The following is a 25080-nucleotide window of genomic DNA, read 5'->3' on the forward strand; positions in this document are numbered from 1 at the left end:
GCTCGTTCAAAACATCCCACCCTGCGTACCTGTATTAAGGGATTGCTCCCACGACTCACAGGTCCATCGCTTCGACGTACCGTGGCACGTCTCCCCATTATGTTTCGGTCATCCCCGCTCACACTGGTGGGTATCCGACATTCGAAAAAGTTGTTTCCCGGTTTTCGCACTGATTTCGGATTTCGCTTTCTATGGAATGGCTTTTATGACTCGCTGATACTAATGTTTGCTCTTTCGATTTAATATTTTTGACTTTTGGGTCAGGGGCGGAGTCTCGCCTAGCCGACAAGGCGATGCCCCAGGCAATTTTCAGTATTCGTGCCAGTCATGCCCTTCATTCTAATCGGGTTCCAAAGTCAGGCTCAATCGGGTAATCTAATTAGCGTTTGAATTACTGAACTTCAGAATTTAATACTAAAGTTCAATGTACAAAAATTAATTATCGTTCAAAATTCAAGCTTTATTAGCTATTATAAGTTCAAAAATTAGTTTAGTCATTGTGCGAGTTTTGTTCTCTGGTTAGGGACCTTGTAAGAGGCTGCGTCTTTCTTCTGTAGTTGGTAACTACTTTCCTGCGGTATTTCTTTTTTATAGGTGCTCTTTCCCTGGGCTCTATGACTTTTCTAGCAAAATCTTCAAAGACTTTGTAGATTTTCCTGCTAGATACTAGGGCTGTTTCAGGGCAAGGTCATGTGTGGCCCTCCTCTTCAACAGCCTCTATCAATGGTTTTCTTAGTTCCCTTAATTCTTCGCAGTTAAAAAGAATATGGCTTTCGCTTTCTATTTCTCCACAACTACACAGTTGGTCTTCGCATAATCCTCCTTTATAGAGGTATAACTTAAAAGCACCGTGTCCAGTCATGAACTGTACTGTATAGTGATTGGGATTTAGCCATCTCTTCTTTAATTTGTCCTTGATTACTGGGAAATAGCAGTAGGTTCTCCTGCCATTTGTGGCTGACTACCATCTCTCTTGCCATACTCTTTCGATTTCATCGTTGATGAGTTGTATGGCTTTTGAAATTTTTAGTCTACCGGATCGAAGTTCCGCCGAGTCTATTCGGATGCCGTGCAGTGTTATCGATTTCCCTTTTCTGACGCAGTACTTTGCAACTCTTCCATCGAGCTCGAGAGCTATTGATCGGGTGGCTGCAAGCACGTGCGCCGCTTCATGAGAGATCGATTTGTAGGCTTTTAGTGTTCTGCAAAGAACTAATCGCTGCAATCTTTCTAAAGCAGATTGCTATTTGATGTTTATTCTTTGCCACCAGCCCGCAGCGGCGCATTTAACTTTCGATAATAGGAAGCCATTGTACGAGGTGTGATCAAAAAGTAAGGTGAATTTTTATTTTTCTCAAAAAATATTTATTTATTCATCAATTTTTATTTTATCTCCTTCAAAGTAATCATTTTCAAAAAATCATTTTTTGTGATCTTGTTTAGTTCATCCTTCGATGCCGTCTTTATCTCCTCAATCGTGGCAAAACGCCGTCCTTTCATGGGCCTCTTCAGTTTTGGGAACAAGAAGAAGTCACAGGAGGCCAGATCTGAGGAATACGGTGCCTGTGGCATCGTTACTGTGTTGGTTTTAGCCAAAAATTCGCGCACAAGCAACGATGTGTGAGCAGGGGCGTTATCATGGTGCAAAAACCAATTTTTATTTTTCCACAAATTTGGACGTTTCTGGCGGATTGCTTCGCGCAAATTGCGCATAACTTGCAGGTAATATTCCTTATTTACTGTTCTACCCTGTGGCAAGAACTCATGATGCACCACGCCCCTGCAGTCAAAGAAAACTGTAAGCAAAACCTTTACATTTGATCGAACTTGTCGTACTATTTTTGGTCTGGGTGATCCAGAATGCCTCCACTGGGACGATTGAGTCTTATTGTTAGTCTCGACGTCATAACCGTATACCCATGTTTCGTCACCAGTTATAACCCTGTTGAGTAAATCTGGATCATCGTTGACGTCATTCAGTAGCTCTTGGGCGATGCTCATGCGACGTTTCTTTTGGTCGAAATTGAGCAATTTCGGAACAAACTTCGCTGACACACGTCTCATGTCTAAAACACTCGTCAAAATTGATTGGCACGAACCAAATAAGATGCCAATATCATCAGCAATTTCTCTAATGGTAATTCGACGATTTCCCAACACTATTTTCTTCACTTCTTCAACATTCTCATCAGTTGTTGATGTGCTGGGGCGTCCAGAACGAGGTTCGTCGTCGGTGTCTTCTCGGCCTTCTTGGAAGAGTTTATACCACTTGTAAACATTTTTTTGGGTTAAAGTAGACTCACCGTATGCCACTTTCAGCATTTCAAGTGTTTTGGAACATTTGATTCCATTTTTCACACAAAATTTAATGCAAACTCTTTGATCCATGTTTTTACAGCAGCAAATCGTGGAGCACGCAAAACACTTCTAACCTTGATGCCTCTCACAAACAAACCAAATATACTACAAAGCTGAAATTTGGAACGTATGTTCTAGACGAGTGTACCGACATAACCAAATAAAAAAGTCGAAGATCGAACGGACGTAGCCCGCTAAATTTCAAAATTCACCTTACTTTTTGATCACACCTCGTATATCTTTTTCATAGAATTGAATTTTAGGCCCCAGTTCGCTTTTGCTATTTTACTTAGCTCGAAGTAGGTGTTGCTGCAATTTTGAACCACGCTTTGAATGTGTTCTTCTAATCGGAAGAGCTTCGAAATCGTGATTCATAGGTACTTGACTGTTTTGTGCGTTCTAATGTTGTCTTTCCCAATTTTGACTATAGGGCTCCTATTCTCGCTTAGTTGGCCTTTTAGCCATATTAGTTCTGACTTTTGTACTGCCAAATTCATTTTGTCGGACTTGCACCAATCCATCATTATATCAATGATTTTTTGGTCTTGTCTTTTAAAATCAATGCATGTCGTCGCTTTAATGATGGGAAGAACATCGTCTGCATAGGCTAATACCTCCTATCCTGCATCCCTGATTGCCCGAAGTGGTTTGTCAAAGATGACATTCTAACCTACCGGTCCAAAGACTGAACCCTGAGGGCATCCCTTCGTTACTGTTTTTAGTGTTTCTTCGAAGTGAGCATATATGCCCACCTCTCGATCACTAAAGTAACTCTAGAGGAGTTTGTAGATGTTCTTCGGGCAATTTCTTTCTTTCAATTGGGAGAGCAGGCTTGGCCACCATAAGGCATCGAATGCTCCTGAGACGTCTAGTGGAATAGCGGCTACGTACTTGATCGACGGATCAGATTCTGCCTCTTCTACTATTTCATATAGTCTTCTTATGGCATCCTCTGTGGATCTTTTTGCTTTAAAGCCAAATTGATCCTCCGAAGACCAGTCCGAGCTGTTTAGAATGTTGGACATTATTTGAATCATAAGCCTCTCGAGTGTCTTCCTAGCTATGAGGAGTAAACATACGGGTCTATATGATATAATTTTGTTCTCAGGTTTCTCAACCCCTTTGAGCAACGTGATTAGCATTCCAATTTTCCATCTCATGGGGAACACTCCGCAGTTTAAGCAGGCGTTGAAAAGTCGCGTCAGTTCCTGGTGTAATGGTTATGCGTTAACAAGCATTTCTGACTCTTTTCTATCTTTGCCTGGTGATTTCCCTGCCTTGTTCGCTTTAAGGACCATTTCAACTTCCCTTGTTAGGAAAGGCGTTGCGTCGCCGATTACTGGAACCTCCCGCATATCTCTGGGAATCTTCGTATGTGCTTCAATTTCGCAGTTTGGGTCGTCATCAGGCATTAGTCCTTCTAGTAGAGCCATGCTTGTTTCTTTCCAGTCTTTTGTTACTGAACCATTGCGGTTCACCGTGCACATCACTTTTGAGATTTTGACTTTATTGGATGCTCGTTTGTATGGATACGCCCAAGCATTCTTTTTGCTTTCAATAGTGCAGAAATCTCGCCAGCTTTTGCTTTTGTCTCTTTTAATAGCCGTTGCATATTCAGAACTCATTTGACTCAATTTTTTAAGTGATCTCTAGAGGGCTTTCCTTTGCTTTCTATTCGGTCCTTCCTTATCTTTCAGAGCGACGATTTTGCGTTGTCTTTGTATCGCTCGCTTCTTACTTCGTAAGTCAGGATTCCACCAAGGTTAAGAGCGCGTTCTTCTCATTTTTGATGGAATAGGGTCCTGTGCTGCCCTTATTAAAACCTCTTCAAATTTTGAAACATATATTTCGATGTCTTCAGAGGTTTCTAAAGGGAGCTCAGATAGGTTCTCTTTCAATTTGCAAAGTCTCCCAAATTTCTCCCAATCAGCTTTTCTCATATGAACCTTGGTTCTATTGTTTCTACAGTTCGTATGAGTCTGGCTGGTTGTGAGGCAAAATCCAGTTTGATCACTATGAGCCTGTGGTCACTGGTGGTCCATTCTTTCACCGTCCAGATAGACAAGAGGATTGATAGATTTGATGTATGCAAAGTTACATCGATATCCGTCTCTCCCCTCGTACTATGGCACGTTGGAAGTTGGCCCTTCCTGTTGGCCACTATTAGCCCGTATCGGTCTATGAAATCTTCAATGACTATTCTATTCTTATCCTGTGTATTAGACCAGATCTTTGACTTAGCGTTAGCATCCATTCCAACTAAGACTTTTGCCTTTCAATTGCTTCAGAGTCTCAGCTAGTTTGTCAAGATAAGTCTTCCTGCTGTGGCTGAACTGGAAATAGACGCTTATGAAATAAATTTCACCAAAGGCTCCAACTACCTGTGCACAGACACAGTAGGAGTCACACAGATTAGAAATCTTGGTAGCTATGATCTTGTGCGGGTTGTAGAGTATCGCAGCTAGAATCGCTTCGACTTTTTCGGCTCCGTGAATGGCCGTGATACTGCCCATACCTGAAATCGCGTTATTCCAGTGGTATGGTTCTTGCACTAGTGCTACCTGTATGTCGAGATTTCTATCTGTCATGATCTCTCCGAGCTCATCGTTGGCTACTTGCCTTTTGTTGATGTTCAATTGTATGATCCTCAGTTTCTGGCCCAGTTCGGGGTTTTGTTGTGCGTTCGAATTAAACCTCTTAACTGGTGGGCAATCGTCTTTGGTTTCGTCTAAATTGGTTGGATGCGAAGAAAACTGATTCAACGCCGGAGTGTTAGAGCAATTCTCTGATTTCTCAACGGTCGCTTCCTGCTTACGTTTCCTCGCCTTTCTATAGCTACAACGATTGACCAAATCGCTTTTGAGGTACAACGCAATGTCTAGTTATATTTGATCTCCTTGGAATCTCTTGTGGCGTTTCTGGAGTGGGGCGTTCGACTATTAGTTTGAACGTGTTAACGTGTGCGTTCAAATTAAGCGAGTAGCGTTCGAGTGCGAGCAGTGAGTGAGTAAGTTTGTACGAGTTGACTTGAGCTTTGTTGCCTTTTCGTTTTTCTCAATGGTTTTTCCATGGCTCTATTATTTACATTGATCTAGCTAGCTATTTTCCTAGCTTCTTCTAACTTATTGTTAGTTAATTTATTTGATTTTATTTGATTTTTGATTTTTGATTTCTAATTTTTAATTTTTTTTAAATCTTTAGATCCCTTCTTAATTTTAATTGGTAACTTTTATTATTAATAATACTGCTTAAATTATTATTAACTGATTAAAACTAATTTGATTATAATATATAACTTAAAACTACTCACGAATGTAGCGGCGTGTTCGTTATCACGCTAGGTTTGAGATTAATCAAACCTGGTCTTGGTCTGGGTTAGGTGTTTTGACGGATTGTAACCAAAGTAGCGCTTGAGTGAGCATATCGGGTTTTTGCCTTTTCAATCGTCTTAGCCTATGTTCACGTTTAGTAGCACTGGATTTGATGGGCATTTAGTGCATGGTTTTCGCTTTCAAAGAGAGCTGACATACACTAATTTCGCTTTCAATTGTAAAATTGCTTTAGCTATCAAGGCTTAAACAATTCTTTAGCAGGAAGGATGCTGCCTTTCTGTGAAAATAATTTTCTTGAAGGTTTTGGCATCCGTAGTGCGTTCTAATCATTGAGAGTTACTCGGCCCAATGGACGGTGTTCTCTTGCACAATGGCGTCGGGCTTTACTCCAGGAGCTCGAGGCAAAGAACTTTGGGTGGCTGCTATGACCACGGCCGCGACTCTTTACCCATAGTAGTGGCATCACCAATTGCCAGTCGATAGGGAGTAATTTTTTATCTACCCGAATTAAATTCGGATTACCGGGACCATTGGTCCTCTGCAACTAGCTCTCGAAGCGGTCTCTCGTCCTCTAAAAGGGCGCGCGGTACCACAATCCCCTTCAAGTAACTCCCGGATTTTGGCTTGTCTGGGCTCGAGTTGAGCTCTTGGGGTGTGGTAGGCTCCGCGTTGAATGTTTGGGCATTTACAGGCCGCACCTCATCATGTGTTGTCATGGTCCGTGTTGTTAATGATTTGTTTGGCCAGTTGGTCTATTGCCCTAGGGGCAAGCGTTGTGTGTTATGCCTACTGTCTCTTTACAGAGACAGCGTTTTCAGCCCCACTACGTGAAGGTACACACATCCGCACTTGTGATTGCAAGTCTTTCAAATATACATTGCATTCACTTCGGGTCGACTAGCATTTGCTGCTTGTCGAGGGCAATCGGTGACACATTTTGTACTTCAGCATTTGCATTTGCGTATGCCCGTACAGAAAAGAGAACTTTACGACGTTCTCTCCTAAAACAACGAATTGTTTGTTTGAGAAGTCTCCATCCTCTGTTGAGGAAGACAATCATAATCCGCCGCTCTGACAACAGCCTCCCGGCTGGCCAAATGGTGCACTATGTACATCATCTATGTTTTTGCTAAGCGGATCATAATCGAGCTTCCTGAGAACGTCGTGATTGCAACCGCCTACTGATATTGACATGTAGAAATCTTACAGGATGAAGATCACGCAGGAGCAGTTCGAGCAAGCGACGGCCACCCTTATAGGATTAGATTTAGGCCCCGCCGTCAACGAAGTAGTGAACGCCGCCCTACACCTTATCGCGGAAACGAGAAAGGAAGAGGAACAGGCACGAGCACGAGCTCACGAGAGCTCGTCGTCCGTTCTAATCGAGGAGGTAGGCAAAGACGAAACCCTGAACTTCATCATCTGCTCCGGGCGTCGTATACGAAGAGACCCCGTTGCTGCCAGAACCACCAGCTGGTGCGATTCTGATATAGGCTGAGTTGTCGCTATTTCTACAAGTGTGAAGAAAAGCTTAAACAATGTTTGCTTACCAAAACCTAAAAACTATAATATAGTAATGTATAATACTGGAATACCAACCAATACAATTGACAATTCAAACGCGTAATACGGCAACAACTGTGTGTTGTAATAATCTCATGTGAATCTTACATGTAAAAAATGTATTTAGATTGTATGGCTCGAAATTATACCAAATATATGATTTAACAGTTGCCATTTAGAAATAAATTTAATAGAAAAATTGTATTCGGTACGAAATTTTTTGTATGAAGACGAAAATTACATTATTATCAAAAGTTTTTATCTATTAATAATGAGTAAAACCTTGTAAAAATGAGTAAAAAATTGTACAAATCGCACAAGATCGCATTATGATATCACTTAGCTTTTGCTTTTCCCGGAGGACGAACCCGAAACATAAGCACGCAATTGTTCCTTCGGCGTTTTACTACAAAATCATGTAACAGCAATATTGGCTGATACGCGAAGTCTCGTGCTAGCTACTCGGATTTTTGCACAATTATTAAAATACATTTGAAGGATCATATCTGAATAATTTTTTCAAAAAGCGTAGGCGTAAAACCCATCGGTACTATTTCTTTTCGACATTACTATGTTCTTAAAAATGCGATATTTCTGTGCTATGGTATAGCAGAAAACCTATTTTTACATACTACTTTTACAAGATAACACTAAAATAGCTATTAAACAAAGTCGTAAAATTTTTCCCCCGTATTCGTAAATAAAGCACTACAGCGCTAGTCGATTTAAAGCGTTCACGGAGAGGATACATCTTCTTGAGCTACGAATATAACTGTCCGTATAGTCGGTATTGGTAAAAAATGGACTATTAACTGCGCACGAGTAAGAATTAATGCTTATGCGATATGCGCTTTTGAGCTATATATGACCGGATCCATTTCAGATCGGGCAGGCCTACGGCAATGATATCTCCGATTGACTCGGCTGTGGAGTATGTTATTCTACTTCAAAAATAAGCCGATACGTATTTTTTTTTTTTTCGATTAGACCTCTACATCATTTTTTACGAGCATTTTAAAAAAGTGGTTAAAAAATAAATTTTCTAAAAATCAAATATTAAAATTTAAAAAAATGCTCTATATTTTCTAATTTTTTTACTCAATATGTTATTTATAGCTTATTTTACTGTATTTCTTATACTCTTTCGAATGCGCCATGCAAAATAAAAAAATATTGAAAATTGGCGGGAAAAACTCAATTTTTCGAAAAAATTTCAAACTCAATTTTCTCCAAAAAGCCATCGTTTTTTTTTTTCAAATTTTTACGATAGATTAAGCATTACAAGACCTTTAAATTGGTATAGGAGTGATAGCGTACTTTTACGTTTTAGTGATAAAATATCGATTTTTCGTTTTTTTTTGCTCAAAACATTGATAATTATAGTTTTGACATGTAAAACTTATTTACATATATGTTTTATGTGTATTATATAGATAAAAAATACATTGTGAATGTTCAAAAAAATCATTACAACAAAATTAAAAAAATAAACACTTTATTTTTATCAAAAGTTTCAAAATAAACTCATTTATTTAAGTAATTATAATTATATTTTGTATTTTCTAGACTTTTTAGTCTTTCTGTTTTTAGTTTTTTTTATTTTTTTGCTTACTAAAACTGAAGCCTTCTTCTTCTTTTGTTTCTTCACACACATTATCAAACGGTTCAAATTTTTTTCTGCCAAACTTCAATTTCAATTTATTAGCTAAGTCACCAAGGCTTTTAAATCGCTTGTTTTTAGTTTTATATACACATGATTTATGCCTTTTTAAAAAGTCACAACACTTAACTCTCTTATCTGAATATGTACTATGTGGAGTCATAATTATAAACACAGAAATAAAACACTCAGTTATGATCTAAAGTGATTTTTGTTATAACGTACACTTGCTTTAATATATAATATACACCTAGAAAGCATGCATGCTTCTCTGTGTGTACACAATTTACGACTGATAGAAACTGAACTATGTGCTATCAGCAATGCGAGCACGTGTATATTTATAAGCTATTTATAGAAGAAGGAATGTAATTCTATCAAAATCGCAAGACTACTATCAAACGTACAATTCTTGTACATGTATATATGGATGTATATATAAATATCTATATATATATATATATATATATATATAAACACGTTTCACATGTTAAAACTATAATTATCAATGTTTTGGGCAAAAAAAAACGAAAAATCGATATTTTATCACTAAAACGTAAAAGTACGCGATCACTCCTATACCAATTTAAAGGTCTTGTAATGCTTAATCTATCATAAAAATTTGAAAAAAAAAAACGATGGCTTTTTGGAGAAAATTGAGTTTGAAATTTTTTCGAAAAATTGAGTTTTTCCCGCCAATTTTCAATATTTTTTTATTCTGCATGGCGCATTCGAAAGAGTATAAGAAATACAGTAAAATAAGCTATAAATAACATTTTAAGTAAAAAAATTAGAAAATATAGAGCATTTTTTTAAATTTTAATATTTGATTTTTAGAAAATTTATTTTTTAACCACTTTTTTAAAATGCTCGTAAAAAATGATGTAGAGGTCTAATCGAAAAAAAAAAAATACGTGTCGGCTTATTTTTGAAGTAGAATAACATACTCCACAGCCGAGTCAATCGGACATATCATTGCCGTAGGCCTGCCCGATCTGAAATGGATCCGGTCATATATGATGTTTATCACATTTTCATTGTTTGTCGCTATGTAGTCAAAATAGTATTTTCTTCGTGATACTATGTACGAAAAACTAAAATGGAACAGTACATTCAAAGATATTTAAAAGATGCCACGTCGCATTTTGTAGCAAAAATTTTTACGATTGTCGAGTAACTCGTATCATTTTTTATCTGAGTTCTGTGATACAGTAAATAATTTTTTTATATCGATTACATTTGTTCATGGGACATTGAAGACCCATAATTGTTCCCGTAAGTATTAATAAAAGCGACAAGAAGTAAAGTCTTTAACAAATCAAGTAGAAATTTGAAAGCAGAGCAAATTATTGGAAAATTATTGCACCATCAATACGTATTCGAGAACACTTTATAATACAAAACATTCTATTCTTCGCAAAGCTAATATTTCTATTAATGTAAGCTGCCGGAATGACGAAATTTAGATCTACTATAAAAGCATTCATATTAATATAAGTCAATGAAATCAAGTAGTTTAATCTGACTAGTGAAAACAAGTGTAAAAACAAGTAACGCTCAGAGACCATTTGAACTTGAGTCATGCTTATTGTTTTATTTTATCGTCATAGAACAAAATCAAAATATACAATTATGTCAAAGATTTCAAGTTAGCTTAGCAAGAGTTATCAGCTGTAGTACTTTCAACCGTACATTTTGAAAATGCTTGTTATTACTATTAAGAGTTTGGCTGTATACGGTATAATCATTGCGTGATCATTTGAAGAAACTTTTGTTGTTTCTGGAAAACAGCGTATTTACTTCCGTAGTAATCGTAAGTTGTTAAATATTTTCATCGAGTATACTTACATTTATAGTTTATGGTACTTTGTTGCTAAACAAATCTTTTTCATGGTGCCGGGTCAACGAGAGTAAGACATCAGAAAGAATGATGAGATGGAGTTATCATCATTGAAATCGATACTGCAACTTGCATGCGAGATTGATGACTTCTCTAGGTCAGACTTGATAATGTGACCTGAAAGAAATGTAAAATAGTTATTAATTCACAGCGAACAATAAGTATGTCAATTTACAAAATTTATATTATATTATAATATTTTTTGTAACAGAGACACGAAGTTTAGGAAGAATATAAGCACGTATTTACCAATCAGCACATCTTCGTCAATGGTTCCGCTGCAGTAATCAGCTGCAGTTAAATATAACATTTCCCAGCTTGCTGGACAGTTCATTAGATCAGATATTTGTTAATTTACTTCTTCCATATCATTTGTAGTACAAACATTGATATTAAATTTCGATAATGTCACGTAGATAAAAACAACTTTATGAAAGACATCTAAAAATGAACAGTTTTTCAATAATTATTCCAATGATATTTATATACCAAAATAATTCACAACTATAACTACTCGCCAAATGAACCCAGCGTAAAGTTCGCTTTCGCACAGTTCCTGACCGCAGTTCGGTTATCCGAACTACTCTTATTGGACCAATAAAGGCACGCTTGATATTTATCTTTTGAAATCTATGTAGTAGATATAACCATATACGTTGATGCCTTGTTCTCTGCAGATCCATATTGAATCACAACATATTTGGTACTACATCTCTTTTTGTCTGTCATCTCCTTGGTTTTCGATGGAGCAAGCAACGATCTCAGTCATTCACTTTCTAAAAGAAAATAAATTCATAAATATTCCTCAAAATTGCAAGTTATAGTTCGTATAGTACAAGTATTTTCTGTATAAAGTATATCATTCAATGCATGCCAATAAAAATTAGTGCATTTGGAATATTCTTTTCTATAGTAGCTTGCGTCATGGAAGAGAGAAAGAGAAAGAGAGAGAATGAGTTGCCGCAGTGAAGCAATTGTAGATCGTAAAGACGCAGAGGCTCATTGTCGCATAGCCATCTTGGAGCGTGAGCAATAATTAGATGAAAATCGGAAAATCCGTCACGCTATGAGTCGTTAGCCTCGACAGCCACTTCTTTCCGCGCGCGAACGCTACGTTTACGTATAACAATATTACACTCTCGAGTAGCAGCGCAAGAAAGAAACGTCTCACTTTTTTCCTTCGCCTCTTTTACTCTATTCGCCAAGAATACAACTGGAGGAGACTGCGCCAAGAAACAGAGACAGCCGGAAAATACAAGCAATACCGATTGTTTTGTATCGAACTTATTTTCGAGTATCCCAGGTTTCTTCTCAATCAGTCACGAAAATGCGCGAAAGACACAAAGAAAGGGGAAGGGAAGATCTCTATATTGGTAAACAAGATAATCTGCATGCCTCGAGGATACGATAATAATAAGTAGTCACATTTTACGAGAACGTACTAATCTCCGCCTCACTAGTAATTTCCGAACGTGCAATATCTATTAGTCGCTTGACTTTTCCAAATGGGTTCACTTTTCTCCTTAATCCCGAGCGCCTTTCTCATTTTCAATTTCAACGGGCTCGCCGATGCGCGACAAAAAGGTGCGGGTCGAGAAAGGTATTATCCGAGCCGCTAGCCGAACGAGCGAGACGAGATCTCGAGATAATGAGAGACGCCCGCGATAATGCACGTCTGAGGAGGCAGCTGGTGAAGTGACGGCGTTCTGGAAAATTACACACAAAAAATTTGGTTCACACGGGCGAGGTAAGCCGTAACAAATCAACCGTGGTCTGGCTACTCGAGAGAGCTTAGAGGGCACTCCTTGTCCGACTGATTTTTACAATGGGATCGGGTGGCTTCACGGTGCGAGGAAGATTTATTACGCGAGTGCCAATAATCCGATTAACCAGCAAGCAAACAGATACAATCGGCCCTTCTTTTTCTCCTCCTACTATTGGAAATTACATCGAAAGACTAGTGCGGTTGGGTCTTTTTTTTAGTTAGGGCGTGAAGAATATTTTATTTTTTCTCACTGCGCCAACGTCAAAAAAACCACGGTGGTCTATATTTGAGCCGCTTATTTTAAAAGTGGCCTAACTCCATTCATCTTGAAATCGAGATATTGAAAGTTTAGACCATTTTCAAACTACACGGCTCAGTTATTCAATTAATTCGGAAAACTTATGTGTAAAAAATGTATTATTTTCTCTGAATATAAGCAATCTGAAGTGCGTCACTGATAAATAACATGAAGTTGTACATGTAACCATTGTAAGCGGCAGAAAATTGAAAAACGAAGTTAGGTCACTTTCAAAATAAACGGCTCATTTATACTCGTCTGACACACGAGGCGCTCACAGCTCGCTTGGATCCGAACACCCTTGGGTGCATTCTGCCTACTGAATGTTTTACGACGCTCTCTCGCCTTTCGCGACTCACTACATGCTCGTTATACTCCGTTGCGCACCCCCTCTATCTTCGTGGCAGTTGTTAGACGCGCTCCGCCGCGAGACGGGGCGACGCCAGTCGATCGCGATGGTGCCCTCTCCCACTCCTCCTAGCGGCGCGCGCCTCACTTTTCGCACCGCACTCAAGTGCGTGCCGCTGAGTGCTCGCGTGTGTGTTTTCGCGCAAGAAGCCCCTTTCCCGAGAGAGAAAAGGACAAACAGGACAGGTCTTTAGTAGCTCTGTCTTGCTTTGCTGCTCTTCCGTTCAGCGCTCAGCTAAGCCGGTGCTCATTTTCCCACTGTTCGCGCAAGCAATAGTACAATTGCTGCCGAGCCAGACTGATCAGTCGCTGACGGAATTCAGAGTTATCGTCAAGAAATCGACGCTAAACGCCTAAGCGCCTTTCACGTACTCCAAAACTTTCAAAAAGCCATAGGCAAACGTGAAATTGGGGGCGTAGATAGTGACCTTGTCGGGCGTTCAGGAGTCGGCTCGTTTCTTCATTGCCGATGTATTAGCCGAATTTCAAGTTCAAGCATTTTTTGCGCTTTTTTGCGTCTCTCACACGAGAGTCAACGAACGCAAACAAACAGCTCTGTCATATCGCTGCTTGCGCAAACTTTATACACAGACATTCTGAATGCTCTTGTAGTTATGCATTAATATATAAGTGCGTTGCAGTGCTGCAAGATGCGCGCTGTTCAAGATATGCTGTTTCGAAACGGAGAAATAACATGTATTTCCAGCTGAAAAAAATACTTACTTGATACCGAGCGTATTCGCGAGAGAACCTCATTTTCTGTATGATTTATTTCTCGATCTATGGTTACGGTTGCAAATTTCATTCGCGTTTTTTACACATTCTGTTAGACTGGCTATCGCGAGACGAGCCATTCAATGCTTCATTTTTTTTCTCGCGACGAGCAGACATTAAAACGCTGGACAAAAAAAAACTGTGGAGGAAAAACCACAAACGATCGCTTCGTAAATTTGCGAATCTAATGTTAAATGGCTCGCCTGATGAATCACTCGGGTTCCCATAGACGCATGACAAATGGCGCACGAGTATCGTGGCTAATCGAAGGGATTCTATCGAGTTTATGATAATTATTACTATGATTTTGTTAAACAATGTCAATTGCAGTATTAAACGTTATTAGAAAAGGTTATTATTCAAGTTTCAATCAATTGAAAAATATTACTTGACTTTACTTACACGCTGCAATAATTCGAATGCGATTAAAAATGGTTTAGCATGTAATCTCAATAATATTAATAATGTGATTTAGTATCTATACTGAATAGGATTGAAAATGATTTATATTGAAATTCATTAAACAAAATCCATTTGACTGTGATGTAATGCTATTAAATATTATTGATGTATTGTTCAAAATCTTCAATAATTTTTAATAATGAATCTGAATCCCAATAAATATTCTTAAAACTGATTAACTAATAACTAAAAAAGGAATTAATTAAACTGCATTAAATATAATATATTTAATCCTGGTCATGCTTATTGAAAGATATTTAATTTAAATCGAATCTAATCATAATCTATCGACTTTAATCGTTTTTAATTACCATGCTTTCGAGATATGATATTAATAGATTTTAATAGACGTGAAAGATTTTAAAAATATTCCCTGAAAGATTTCAGAAATATTTCTTGAAATGTTTCCGAAATATTTCTTCAAATGTTTTCGAAATATTTCTTCAAATGTTTCTGAAACATGGCAAAGTCCGAGATAAAAACTGTTCTGAAATATTTTATATTTTGAGGCTGTTTTTATCGTGTTTTTGAAAATAAAATTAGAAATAATTTTTTCAATGGTCCTTCCCTAATCAATAAAATGAATGTTGGCTCCATCCCAAAAAATCTGTACAGAAAGAGTAATCGTAAAAATAGATTTCTATCCGGGACCTGAAAAACTATAAATAAGTTATTGAGAGATCTTTGAAATATTTTATTTCTTTACAAAATACACGAAACTTTACAATTTAACTATTTTATGAAAGATTTTCTGTAACGTCCAGTCTGATTTGCCTTTTCTCCCATTGCAAAATAGCAACCCGTCGTGCACGAGAAAACTAAAGTAAAGCGGTACTTGAGCGAAGGCGCTCTACTCATATACATATAAATATGTTGGGGCAATTCGGCAAAAACAAGACCATATAAGGAGCGCGACGTTACGAGCGTGAGAAAATTATTGTTTACAATGCAAAATCGACAATTGTAAATTTTTTTCTAATGAACAAAAGCATTTTTAGTCAATTTTGATGCGCTGATCTTGAATTTCATGTTATTGTAGTCATTAAATATGTATTTGTTAGTTTAATTTAATTTAAAAGTTAATCGTGTTAGTTATTTTGCAACAAATAATTATATTGCAAATTCGAATATGCAATTGCGTTCGTAACGGATTGAAACAGAGAAGCAAGAATTTGACACTTTGATAACTAATTATTGACTGAGTTATCAATAAATAAAAAATTTATAATTTATTTAAGCAATTAAATTTGCGTTGCTAGATAGCGATTCGACTGTATATATTGTAACGGGGCTGCTTACCGTTTAATTATTTTTATTGAGGCGATCGCGTAAATACGCTCGTAATCACCTATATCAAATAAGGAAGTCGGAGAGCAAGAGAGAACGATTTAATTATTATTAAATATTACACTAACACTGGCCCGCGTGTTTATGTTTACGATAGCGCTCGCACGACGACAATATACAGTGTCGGATCGATTACATGCACGCTTCGCTTCGAGTACGGAAAATTAGTTATCACGCATGCAGTCGCGGTCGCGAGATTAAGCTGGCCAGCTTACCTTTATTTTGCAGACGCACGAAGACGAAGAGAACAATTCTCACTGCCGGAAAATCTGTTTGTTCCTTTTGCCCCGGATCGCGAATTCGCGCGCAGTGGTTTCGCCGTCGATGGCGAAACCACTGCGCGAAACCTCACACACACATACTCTCGATGCCGCAGGTAACGATGCTCTTCAGCTGGCTCAGGTCTGCACGCCGTGTAGCTCGATGACAATTACTCAGGACTCTGGGACACGCACGGGCAATTAGGTCGCGAACCTTAACTTTCGTGGCTTCCGTACCGGTAGCTGGATCTCCACTGGTTCGTTTTCAATCGCGCGCGTTCCATCTGCTCGCGTGCCGAATTCCGTCGTTACATTTTTCGTCTACCGGTAAGTGCTGCCCCCGCAGGCAGCCACTAGGTTAGGCAATTAGCGCTAATTTGACGTTTACCGTCACAATATCTAAAAAATTAATGATAACGATTGTTACCCATTTGCTGATTTTATAATGGCTCAAAGAGAAATTTACAAATTCATTTTTTAATTATTATTCAAAATTGGATTGTTAAGTTAATCATTGTTATTTTGAATTATGTTCCACTCATCACAAGCGATTTTTTGATATAAAAATTTTCCGTAAATTTATTGTAAATTTTGTGTTATTTGAATATAAAAATTATATCATTTATAACTTCAAAAGGCGATTTTTCCTCGAAAAACGATCTATGTTGAAAAATTTGTTATTCCATACTTGATTTTTTAAATCATTAAATTTCAATTTTGATCGAGCCATTTTGCGACGAAACCTGTACAAAGCTTATGCTAATATCATAAATAGCATTGTAGGGGCTACCAAGTGTAGAAAGGAGCCAATTTCTCAAAGTAGCCTCAGAATATCTCCTCTCTATAAAATCATGAACTGCTAAGAAATAGGATTGAGTGTTTGTTGCGAAGCTGTCGGGCTTCTCCCCGATAGATGCAACTATACTCATTTGTATTTCAAAACGATTCATCGAAACAGCGAATATTGTGTTTGCTATTCGGTGATTATTGAAATATCAATTCTTATACTGTATTTACGTGTCAACTTTTTGCTTACTCTTGGAAACGCGATTACAAATAAAACAATAAGAGTCCGAACTATTTACTTTACTAACGTAAGATAGAATCAAACGTTACATTTCATTATCAAACAAATGAATTATAATAAAATTTTAGTATAATTTTTAAATACTTTTTATATGTATTCGTTTGCTTTTATAACTGTAAATAATTTGATTCAAAAATCGGACTAGACATTTGGTTGAATTGGGGTTGATTACGTAAATACAGTTGATTAAAAATATATTCAGTCTGAAATAATTGAATTATAATACACTTTTCGTATAATTTTTCAATATTTTTTTATATGTACTAAACTGTAACTAAAATGTACTAAACTTTTGTGAATGAAACGAAAACTTATATTTCCAGTCTTCAAGATCCACTATATCAAATTTAGAAAAAAAAACATTCAAATTGATTAGAAGCAAATAAGTCAATGAAAGAACGCACAGTGAATCTTAAGGGGCTTCAGCGTCGTGATGGTTTTCAACCGGTTGTTTACCGTGTTTTCCCATATTCAAAATACGATAATTGTCTACAATCTGCTCTAACCTCGATGATTATTATTCGATCGATCTAAAAAGAAGTTGAAAATATTTCTCGTAATTAAAAATTCACAAAATGAAAAACAAAAAATTGTTATGAATTTTTGTAAATCTTCTGTCGGACTCTCTTACTGGGTTTGGCTGTATCCTTCCTCTGGCTTTCTTTCAGCTCTCCCTGTGACTTTCTCTCTCGAATCCCAATTCTCTCGCTTAAGAATTCTCCGATTCATCCCCTATCTCCGCTAATTAGCTGCTTTCCTTTTCTCTCTCTCTCCGCTCTTCTCGCTCTCGACCTCATCTCGAACCCCCTTTCTTCAGTCGCGCTCACATCCAAGCCCTGTAACAAACCAAGCGTGGGTACCATGTTGCCACAGCCATGCCTGGTCGCTGCGTCCGTGTGAGGAGAATTCCGCATATAGAGCCGGCGATTATTGCTGTTCGCCCTGTCACAGCCTCCCGCTAAGCCGCGGAAGCCGAAGGAACCAGCGGATTACCCCAAGCAACTCCCCTCGCTCGGACCAAGTGACATGAAACAATAAAAAAACAAAGAAAAGAAAATTATAATAATAAAACAAATAATTGTTGCTACAAAACAATAACAAGGTTCTGGTACTTCAACCGTTCTGCGTGTTCTGCTGAATCGCCTAGTGATATATAGCCCAAGCAGCAAGCTCGCGCGCCTGGCGCTCCGTGTTGGTAACCTCCTCACGCTGGCCTGGCGTTAGCTTTGCCAATTCGGCTAAGATCGCACCACCTGATCTGTGCACGCCACGTCGTGCTCTGAGGTAAATGGACAGAGGGCAACGAGCGCTCCGCCGGAGATGGGTCAGCTGCCGTAGTGAAACGCAAAAAGCGCTGAGGCAACAGATCGTCCGGTGTGATTATTTCATTAACTATCGGACCAAACCTCCTCAGCAGTTCCTCGCGCCTCTCTAGAGTCGGCACACCCCGCTGAATCACCGCCATCACCAGGAGCAAAATTACCTCTTGACCCTCCCACATGCATGGCGAACTCGCCCCCACGGAAAGAGGTAGCGTCTCAACAGATATAATTTTCGTCTTCATCTCCAACATCGCCACCTCGTTATTGAACCCCCGTCTCGGGAAATGCCTCACCCTGGCCACGCCTACCTCGCGCATCCGCGCCACGCCGACGTTCATTTCTGCGTCCATTACCAGCGAGGAACCGGCGCAACGCCCGATCAAGTCAAACTATATGATCGTCGAAAATCTCTATAACCACTATGACATTATCCAGGTATTTAAATACGAACGGCTCGAATTCGGGACCGAAAAGCGCATCCATTAGACGCATAAATATTGCTCGTGCATTAACTAATCTAAAGATCATAAATTGCACTCAAACAACCCCAATCCCGAAACCGCGAATACCATATATTTCTTGTTTTCCTCACACAACGGTACCTGCAAGTACGCGTTTTTTAGGTCAATTTTCGAAATATAACGTGCTCCACGTAGTCGATCGAAAACTGAGTTGATACTTGGCGTTGGGTATGAGTCTATCTTCGTCGCCTTGTTCACCGGTCTCAAATTTATGCACGTTCGGTTCGTTCCATCCTGTTTCCTAACAATAACCGGCGCGCTGCTCCAGTCGCTCGTCAATTTACGAATCAATCCACACTACAGCGACTTTCTCGTTTTGCAGCACATAAAATCCATTACTCGGCGAATAGCGCCGCAATGGAGTCTTTATTGGTATCGCGCCCTGCACATCTATTTCGTACCGGAACAAATGCGTGCATGCAGGGGACTTCGCAGATACCACTCGCTGTACGAGCTGCTCTATGGTCTCACGCTGCGACGGTTGCAGCTTGGAAAGTCCAGCAACTTCAGCTCTAACGCTAGCGCGTGCGGATGCTAGGTCGCTCGAAAATTCGACCCTCTAATACTTTAGTTCCGCAAATGAATACCAAGGACAATTTTTGATAGGCCAGCGCCCTTCTACGTATTCCGTGCCGATAGCGAATCAATAATCATGTCCATACCAATTATCATCTCGTATTGCATCGACACCTCCACGACTCGCGTCACGATTTCCTGCGATACTCCGTCGATCTTTATTTTTAGACAGAGTTTTCCCACGATTTTCGTTTTCGCATCCGCAAAATCAAACGACACATCGCATAGTTCAATGCGGTCCGCAAACTCGCGGAGTACGCGCGAACCTACAATCGTCACTATCACTCCCGAATCATATAGCGCACTGTATGGCCTACCCACAGTGTGAATAACAAGTAATGCGCGGTTTTTCACCGTGTCCGCTTTCGTCTCGCCCACGCACATTCGTATGCATAAGCGCGAGACATTCTGACCGTTCTCCGGCATTTCGTTAGTCGACCTACCCACCGACTCATCATATCTCAACTCATCTTACCATCCAACCGACCTACCAAGGACTCACTCAGCGTTGTCCCAACTGCTACCGCGCCGCTCAGTACCTGAACTCTCTCGACGAGGTGGCGCATTGCGACGACATCTCGTCTATACTACCAAGGACGTTCATCTTCAAGGTCATGTGACGCTGAAACGGTCTCGCTGTCCAAGCTGTTAACGTGCGCGCCACGTTCTTTCCAGTGCCGCTGAACGACTACGTGGTATCTGCAGCTATACCTGAGCTTTCATCACCTTTGTTTGCTACTGACGTTATCGTCAGATTCTCCCCAATCGACCCGCGCCCAACCGTTGGACACTTCTGGGCGTCTCCTTAGTCCACCATTTATTTCTACGCTGCTTGCTTCTCCCCAGTCTGTTGCTCGTGTTCCACACGTTCGCATTCAGGAATCATTTCACGTAGTATCCGCCATTGCCTGTTGAATTCGACCCAATCAAACTCTATCCTCCAACAGTCAGTCCCGCGCCCCGCGAGTCCAAAGAGTGTTAAAGCAGTCGCCTGCGCATCACTCGAGTCCACGTCTTTTTGCTGCTCACCCTATCGCGTCGCTATATGTTTCCGGTCCTGTGCGCGTTTGTCATAAAACAGCCTCATAAAGCGAAACCCTTCGGGCATCCGGATCTCGCGTTGGAGTTTTCCATCAACTTAATCCAGATCTGGCATTCAGAACACGTTTCCAGTGTTCTATCCGCCCTTCCGCAGCCCTAACACTTCTACGCTCTTCGATCACCCAAGATACAACTATTTGCATAGAGACCTGACTGCTGGCATTTATAGCAGCGTACCGGGCCTCCGCCTTGGCCGCACCTCGCAACCTGGCCAGAACCCGTGCTACCACTCGCGCCCGCAACCGCCGACGCACCCAGTCCACCCTGCGCTCTTTTTACACTGTTCGAACTTGGACACTCGACTTTCCGATGCTTTCGCCCCCCCCCCCCGCATTCATGGCATGTGCCCTGGAAAATTTCATGGCTTGCTGCGTCATTCGCTGCAGTGCCAGTGCCCCCAGTTGACGCACCATTCTGCGAGCGTAGCAGCCGTAACAGCGGAGCTACCACCTTCCTAGACGATGGATCTGATAACATCTCCCGCGGTTTCGGACTCCCTCCGCCCGAGCACTCAGCTTTCTTTTTCGCTGTGGTTTTTGATTTGGCCTTCTCTTTCTACTGCTCCTGTTTACTCGCAGCTTGCACCGACGCGAACGCCCCTCTTACCGTGAAATTCGCGTTTTTATTACCAATTTTCGCGGTCTCGTTCGGCGCAATTCCTCGGTACGCGACTTCCGGCATCAGCGACTTCGGCGGTGATCGATAGCGATCGTCCATATGACGTTGACGCTCGTTTTTCTCGTCTCAATCACGAAGCTCTGCCAAAGTCCTTATTTTCCTCGTCCTGATGAACTTGCGCAGCTTCGGGTACAAATTCTGCTTGATTAACTCAAGCTACCTACGTTTCAAGAGCCTTGATTTCAACTTGCCCGCGATATATAAAAAGGCTGGAAGATATTCGCCCAACGATTCACCCTCGCCTTGAGTACGGTGGAAAAGCGCGTCATAAACTTTCTCACGCGGTCGTCGCGCCAAAACGATGGCTCCTACTCCATGGAAACTCGTCGGTCGCTGCTCCACATGCGCTCGCACGATCGTTGTTTGTGCATCGGCAAAATCTAGCAGTGCCCTAGGACCTGCTTCGCGCGAATCCTGCCCTGCAACAATGCCATTGGTGACGCAAGCTCGCGCCTCCGACAACCCCGCATAGCCATACTGCGTGTCCTTGACGGGTGTGCACCGCGTATTTACCACTGTACGCACAGCCACATCTAGGGTTTCCCACAGCGATCCCGTCTGTGCCGCTAATACGATAGTCGCATCAAATGCAGTCAGGATTTCGTCTGCCAGAAAATTCTCCATTCCGACCGGTGGTGCCGACTCATAACGTGCGCTAAATAAAAATGCGCTAAGCGCCTTGTCCTGCACAATTGCGATTGTGCCATCGGAATCTAAACCTTAAGCAATCATCTGCATTAATCATTCCTGGAACTGCATTTCTTGAATGCGCCCCCATAGCTCTCTAATAGCAGGTATATTCATTACCTGTCGCCTAAAAGTTTCCAGCCGCAGTTGCGACTCAGTCACTCTCAGCCGTTTCGATGATCTTGCCCACGACATCTCAACATTCACTACTCCGGCGCAACCAGGTGAACGACCCGAGATTTATTGTTTAATCAAGCGGTTCAACGTGCCTAATTTGTGTTTCTTCACAGCGATGACTGGTATGAACTCGCAACACAAGGTCTTAATCGCTACTTAACAAGTAAACACATCCAACCTTCGTCCGATCGGATTAATAGTCACAACAGCCAAGAGCGGAGATTCTAAAATCACTCAACACACACAATGAACACATTAGTCAAAACACCAGGCTCGACCCATCGCTGTGTACTTAACGTACTTATTTAATTTAGCTCTTACTAATCTCACGAGAAAAACAAAAACAACTTAGCTTCCGCCCGTTTTACTAGCTCCGGGCTTCAGCGTGACCTAAGCTTAGTGGGTCAACGACATAACATAATATAAAAACGAAAAGGCAAAATAAACGTCAATAAACAAATAATTGAAATTAAAAATTAAAAAAAAAATGTCTCAGTTTCCCACTAGCACTTGCTCGTAACAGTGAATTCGGTTAATTACACCGCGAACAGGCAATGTACCGCACTAGTATTATTACTGAATAAACAAATTCAAATTTTATAAAATACCTCGTTTAATCCGCGTGCGCGACTTTCTTTGCTTATAGCCTAACAGAGACTCCCCAATTTTTCCGCGATCATCCGCAATTCGAGCGCTCTCTCTCTCCTTTCTTCTGCGCCATCTCCATCGCTGCAGCCGTCATCTCAGTCCGTTTACAGCACCTCGTAAACAAAAATCCAAGCATGAGTGTGTGTACCACACGCACACACTCTCAGCTTGGCGCGGTGCACGGATATTTGCGAGAGCCAGACGGACGAAATCGGCCTAGTCGAGATTCTCCTTTACAAAGGAAAGGACCGGTTGTCACACAGCTCGCAGTAAAAGTTGCGCCTAGCTACGAGAGCGCACCCACTTCCATGGTCGTACATTCGGTGACAATCGTCAGTACTCCTCGCGGCAGTAGATTACCACGAGGTAGCCTTACCCTTCGAGTAGCACAGCCACCCTCAAGGGGGAAGTCGAAGGGCAATCCCCTAGGATTCTATTACAAGGTGTGAGGGCGCAAACACCCAGATACCGTGGCTCGGTATACTATGCTACGTCAAAACGGGAGTTTGTAATATTGCCCAGCTCTGTCCGCTTGTTCGCAAACGGCTGAGTATATGCGTTATAACGTGTGATAAACCACTCGTTATATCTCTCTCTCTCAAACAACCACTCTTATATATATATACTTATATACTTATATTTATATTAATTTATGTAATTTTATGTACAAAGCCTAGAAGTGGCTGCCGCAGCAGACAATAGAGTATGAGGTACGAGAGAGAGAGAATACTTAATTTGCAACGCGAACTAGCGAGAGGAAGGATAAGCTCGTGCCGATCCAAACCGAAGGCGCGCTGACGTGCGAGAGAGAGACGGCCGCGCGACAGGAACCGACTTAGGCTCGACAGAGTAGGGGAGAGAGAGTGGGGAACGCTCCCGCGACATTAGCTTGAGAATCGCGGCCAAAAACACACGTGCTCCTGCCGGCCGGCTTTCAAAAAGAAGTCGAGATATTACTCATCTTCATAGAAACGTTCTGATTTGGCCCAGCGGCAGTAGAAAGGAGAGACTTCCCACCGTAAATAGTGCACAGTGTTGCAAGTTAGTGTGTGGGACTATTCCGGTGCAAGCTAGCCAATCGTCCCCCTGTATTCAAGCATTTGATAAGGCTCATCCGTGGCCTCGTGCGCATTTGTAAGTACCTACTTGTGTACCTTGTCTCTCTCCCGCTAGCTAGTTATTCTCTCTCTCTTTATCGCCGCGCTGCTTTCTATGTAAACTTACAAGCTGTATAAATATCATTTATTTTATGCAACCCATTTTCTTATTTACACCTGACTCTACAACTTTCCACGCTTTTCCCGTCGGTAAATTAACTTGAAGACTAGCTGCTGAACCCACGACGCTCCCGCGGGCCTTAAGGCGTAACTAAGTATCCGGGCATAGTCTCATGTGGTTCTCGTACGCCCGCATCGAGCTGTATAAAATATTTATTGATCTCTCGCGAAATAACGCGGGCAAATATCTACCACGTTATAGCGTAGAAGGCAAAAGTTCTTTCCGTGTACGTGTGTGACCGCCTGTTGGGCACCGGTGATGGTGCAATTGTGGTGGTATCGCCACAACTCATTTTAACCCATTAACGTCCAAAATGTCAAAATTTCTTGCACGTTTTCAAAGTGATTTTTTCCTATGTAATTGGCGTTGAAAAAATTCTTGAACCACATATTCTGATGTAAAATTGCATGCTCTTTCAGAATCCGTTGCCAAAATCATGATAAAACTCACAGGAAAAGAGATATACTCGATTGAAATATAAAAAACACTTAAATTTTCGAAAAAAAAAAATTTTTAGGATTTTTTTTCGAAGTGTTACGGTGAAGATATCACCTTGCGACCGTGATCAAAGGTGATCATGGGATTTGAAGTTTAACAGGGAATTTTTTTGTTTACCTTGAACCATCGCTTCTTTACAAAATGGCGGAAAAAACGAATTTTTTTTTTTCAATCTTCATCAATTTTTTTCTTAAAATCTATGGACTTTAGAAAAAAATTCATAAGAACAAAAATGCCTTAGAATCGCTTGAGGAATATTGTCAAATTTTTTCAGAATTTTTTGAGACATTTTTGAAAATCCCATTTCCCAAGTTTCCCGGAAAATCAAAAATTGTCTCAAAAAATTCTGAAAAAATTTGAGAATGTTCCTCGAGTGATTC

The 25080-nt window shown here is 40.4% G+C and overlaps 1 protein-coding gene across 3 annotated transcripts in view; it reads left to right on the plus strand.

The window, feature by feature from the left end:
• LOC131675425 (aromatic-L-amino-acid decarboxylase-like) overlaps positions 1-25080 on the plus strand; it is a 1116730-nt gene that overhangs the window by 1090614 nt on the left and 1036 nt on the right. The window lies entirely within an intron of this gene.

The sequence above is a fragment of the Phymastichus coffea genome, unplaced genomic scaffold (assembly GCF_024137745.1).
Source record: "Phymastichus coffea isolate CEN01 unplaced genomic scaffold, Cenicafe_Pcof_1.1 PCOF00021, whole genome shotgun sequence".
Classification (NCBI taxonomy): domain Eukaryota; kingdom Metazoa; phylum Arthropoda; class Insecta; order Hymenoptera; family Eulophidae; genus Phymastichus; species Phymastichus coffea.